The sequence below is a fragment of the Rhagoletis pomonella genome, unplaced genomic scaffold, assembly GCF_013731165.1.
Source record: "Rhagoletis pomonella isolate Grant_MI unplaced genomic scaffold, Rhpom_1.0 Rhpom_scaffold_08711, whole genome shotgun sequence".
Classification (NCBI taxonomy): Eukaryota; Metazoa; Arthropoda; class Insecta; order Diptera; family Tephritidae; genus Rhagoletis; species Rhagoletis pomonella.
In genome coordinates, this window is record NW_023467238.1 from 1 (window position 1) to 5,222 (window position 5,222).

At 36.9% G+C, this 5,222-nt stretch overlaps 1 pseudogene; it reads right to left on the reverse strand.

Moving 5' to 3' along the window:
* Positions 1-1,518: 1,518 nt before the first annotated feature.
* On the reverse strand, positions 1,519-2,873 carry LOC118756084 (annotated as a pseudogene).
* Between the last annotated feature and the right edge of the window lie 2,349 nt (positions 2,874-5,222).

Below are 5,222 nucleotides of genomic sequence, written 5' to 3' on the forward strand. Positions count from 1 at the left end.
GGTTTTTGTAAACTAAATTGTGGTTTGGACAAAGTGGGTGTGGGTGGGAGTAAAAAGGAATGAATTTCTTTGAAATGTTGCGCTGTCAAATGCACTTCAGTCACTAATCAAAAATATTTCTGAATTAGTAATTGTAGTTTAGTTAGTGCACTCGACGGATGTTTATGTAGGTACAGCAATGCATTGAAATATTTTAATTGAATTGAAAGCCAAAGCAAGTGTGCTGACCTCTCCCATTTACATACATACATACATACATACATAAGTATCTAAGTTTGCGTTCATTTCATAATGCAAATTAAATTGACTAGTTTTATAAACTTGTAGAATTACGTTGTAAATTTTTTTGTAGAATTATGCAATGCACATATATATCTGATCAATATCAAATTCAGTGACTGAGCCCTCATTTTAAAGAGGGAAAACCCACGCGCCTGCGTAAAATAGTCGCGTGGTTCAAATTTGGTCATTTCCGAAAAAAAGGTTTTTAAAAAACTCCTTATCTTCCATAAAAATGCATTAAATTTAATGAGTAAACAACCATTTTGAAGGCCATGTGATAAAAAAACTTTTGAATAGAGCTGCCACATGTCTAAAATATTAGTGAAAAAAATATATATCTTAACCAGTGTTGCCATTTTGGCTATTTTCCAGCTAGATTTAGCTGTTTTTTGTTTTAAACCATAAGTAAAAATTTTGAAGGGAGTTGCCAACTATCTAAAGTTTTTAATCTATCAGCCTTACCGCGAGTTTAATTTTCGCCGGAAATCATTGCCTTTTCGCGTATGTGTATTCACTAAGGGCGGATAAAAAAACCAAGCGAATTTGTTTTCCCGAATCAGCTTTTAAACTAAAAAAAATTTGACGAAAAATATAAATTTCCGGGAAAAATGTATTTTCCTTAGATTTTTCATTAAAAATTTTGGATTTTCTTAATTTTGATCGCATAGTGCAATTGAAAAGGTTCCCAGGTTGAAAATTGTGCCAATACTAAAAAAATATAGGTTAGGTTAGGTTAGCGTGCGGTGTGGTTTCGTAGCGGTTCCATTTACAGCTGCTGGACATGAAAAAGATATGGTGGAATTTCGGTCAAAAATTCACGTAAGAAAATTTGGCGTTTACATTTCTGTGGCGGCTATGCTTCGATTGCTTCGAAGATAGCTGGAATTCTTCGAAACTGTACTTTTAGTGTTTGAAACCCTGTCGTGAAGAAGAAACATTTGATCAGGATAAACAAAAATTAAAATACGAGATTATGTTGGGGAATAAAACTATTTATCGAAAAGACTAGTCGGCAAGAAATCTCACGTTGTTCAGGGTGTGGAAATGAGTTTGCAAGAGCGGGAGTTGCTTTTAGTCGAGTAACTCTAAGTGCATATACAGAAACCCTACACACACAGGTATTACTTAAATAAATACATAATAAATTTTTTCATAATTTATTAATTTTATTTGTTATCTCAAAAATTTACTCAAATCAAAAAGAAACATGTATATTTAGTTTCTTGGATGTGCACGTTTCTCACCAATTTCAGTATTTTTACATTTTATTTGCTAGAAATTCCCGATTTTGCTTCAATCCAAGGCAAGTACGAAGTAACACGGGTGAATACACCTGGCCAGCCCATTTCACAGCCAAGCCGAATGCCAAAGGAAGTTGCACCAATCAGGACAGTGCTTTCACCATTGTTATACACCAGTGGACCACCGGAGTCACCATTGCATGTGGAAATACCACCAGTAGTCTTAATGCAGATATTTGTTGATTTTACCGAGCCAAGGAACCATCTGTTGCATACCCTATTCTCCAAAATAGGCACTTCAATAAAGCGCAGTACGTCAGTGGCGCCTCTACTACCTGTAATTAGAAACGAAAAGAATTACAGTATACCAAAAGTTCTCATTTTTGAGGTAAGCAATTTTGGTGGAGTGGACAACAACGCCTAACTAACTTACTGTCGCTAATCTTTCCCCAACCAGATGCGATCACTTGTTTACCAACATAGGTATCGTATGTGTCCGCTACTTTAGGCAAAGCAATAGGTTGAACGTAGTCTGAAAATTTTAAAATTACGAAATATTAAAAAAAAAAATTATTTGCTCGAATTTCACATGCAATTACTCACCGTTGAATTCAATGGAGACGGGTAGTTTTATAAGTGAAATGTCATCGACTATAGCAACTTCATCATAGGTTTCATGAACAATTATATTTTTTTTAGAAACGTAGATTATATGTTGATGCTTCTCCGTTTTATCCATGCGATTCCAAGCGCCCAAAAAAGTGTACAACTTGAAATCGAGCTAGAGGTTTCGTACATACTATTCTTGTTAGTGTCGGTTGATACTTCCAACAAAAGAAAGATTGTTATAAACTAAATGACAACTACCCAGGATACCGCAACATAAATAAGAACAGAAGAACATGAACTATACGGAGTGAAAAAGTATACTAAAGATGGCAGAATGTCGGAACTGGTTTGTCGCCAGACCAAATTTGGCATGCCGTATGTAGGGACTCGCGTTCCAAAATGCATCACTAGCACTATTATTACCTCAAAATTTACATGCATGTACATACCCATCTGTGCAATGTGCTGCTGTCAGTAGCCAACGATCAGAGATCAAACTGGCACCACACCACGAAGCACCGTCTTCAAAATATAGCAAAAACCGGCCTGATAAGGAAATTGTTTCGCTGCCGCCACGTTTCCATTAGTGATACGTCCTTCAGGACCTCCGAGAGGCATGCGTGGATTAATTGGAATTACTGGGTACACATCTAACGAACGCACTTTAGACCAATCCAGTTCATTGGCGGAGGCGATTGAGCTGCCTAAAAGGCAAGCGGTTAGAACAATTAGCCACTTCATATTTGATAATGAACTCACGAATTAACTATCGACTTACTAGCACTGATTGCTTTTATACTTTGCGATTAACTGGACTCACAATGGAGTGCCAGTGGTGAGCATAGAATCATGATAAGATAAAACTTAATTTATATATACGAGTACCTAAATACTACCCAAAATGGTATTTAAATTTTTACAGCAGTACTAATCTACTGACAATTAAGAGCTATAAATATTGATTTAAGGCTTTGAGTTTTCCCGCAATAAAAACGAGGAGTTTCCAAATTATAATCTCACAAGTGGCTGTTTGTATTATTACCAAATTGACCGGGGGAAACCCAATGAAAATCCCAGCCGCTTTCGGTTAACACGTAGTAAGCAAAACAAATTAAAAAAAAGAAGGTGTGTTTTTGCCGAGTTGGTTGGTGGTCAACGGGCATAGACGGCGTCTTTCCTGCGATGTTGCAGAAAGCGGGCCACAAGCAGAGGGGTTATTAGTGTAGCAAAGTCGAAGGCTGTTTAAGATTGACCCGATGATAAGTAGAATTAGCCAGGCGAGGTGCACCCACTAGCCTAGCACCGTTTCTTCAAAAGGCCATAGAAATAGATGCTGCTGTTGCAGTGCTACCTCGAACGAACTCATAAGTCCAACGTCAAATTTGAAGTGACTAATTGCTCTAACCGCATGCCTTTTAGGCGGCTCAACCGAGTCTGCTAACGAAGTTGACTGGTCCAAAGTGCGTTCGTTAGATGTGTTCCCATAGTTGGCTGCTGACATAATTTGAAGCGAGACTCCGACTTTTAATATACCAAATTTGGGGTAAACACTAACCGGTGTCGCCCTTCTGCCATCTTAAGTATAATTATACCTTTCATGAGCATGAAATCGTATTATAACTTTGGTCCGATGTTTGTAAGTACCAGAACAAAAAGAGATAGACCCATGAAAATGTATACTTATATGATCAGAACGTCGAGCTGAGTTGATTTAGCCATGTCCGTCTGTCCGTCTGTCTGTCTGTTTGTATGCAATCTAGTCTCTCAGTTTTCGAGATATCCGGATCAAATTTTGCAATACTTGCACCCATTACCAACAGAATACTTACAGTAAAAATTACAAAGATCGGGTCCCTATAACCTATAGCTCCCATACAACTGATTGTTCAGATATAAAATTTTGCGTTACAAATCCTCCATTTATATAGCTAGGAACATGAAATTCCGCACTGTTTTCAATAATTATCAACAGAAAACTTACAGTGAAAATTACGGATATCGGGTAACTATAACCTATAGCTCCCATACAACTGATTGTTCAGATATGAGATTTTTCGTTGTAATTCATCCATTTATGTAGCTAGGACCATGAAATTTCGCACCATTTTCACTCATTATTAACAGAATACTTACAGTGAAAATAACAAGGACCGGGTGACTACAACATATATCTTCCATACATCTGATTGTTCAGATATGGGATTTTACTGTAAAACTCCTTTATTTGAACAGCTAAAACCGATGAATTTCGTAAGATATTTTTTAAATAATAATACAAAGTCTACTGAGAAAATCGTCAAAATCTATGCTGTATAAGCTTTATCTCCTATAGCACTGATTGTTCAGATACCAGTTTTTTGCCATATATCTCCTTTATGTACGAAACTAAACCCAATAAATTGTGTTACCGCTTTACATACCGATCACATAGCGGTGAAAATCACTTAGATTGGTGTCATATAAAGTATATCTTCCATACCTCTGATTGTTTAGATGCGATTTTTATATAAGTATGTAACTCCTCTATCGATGTATGCAGATGTATTCAAAATCAGTAATCTGTCAAAGTAAAATTTGCAGATGTTCATGAAAGGTATGAAGCCTTCGGCATAGCCGAAGACAGCGCTGCTCTTACTTGTTTTTATTTACATCTAGTTCTTGTTCTTACATTCTTTTTTTATGTTTTTGTGTCCTACTATTTTTGATAGCGCATTTGGTGTTGATGTTTACTGGCATGCCGATGTTGTAGCCGATGATATTTTGCTCATATAGCTTACGGTCTACGTTGGTAAACAAGTGATCTCATCGGGTTGGGTAAAGATTAGCGACAGTAAGTTTGACGTTTTCCAACAAAATTGTGTAACTCAAAAATTATACTTTTTATCCTGCAATTCTCTTCGTTTAATCACAGTTAACAAGACCGCTACTGACGTGCTGCGCTATATTGAAGTTCCTATTTTGGGAAATAGGGTGTTCAAAAGCAATAATAAGCCCACCTCCAGGCCTGCAAATCGGGGTAAAGAACCAATGTAGAGGTGAGGCCACATAGAGGTCTTTAGGTACTCTTGTTGCTCGACTATACTCTATTCC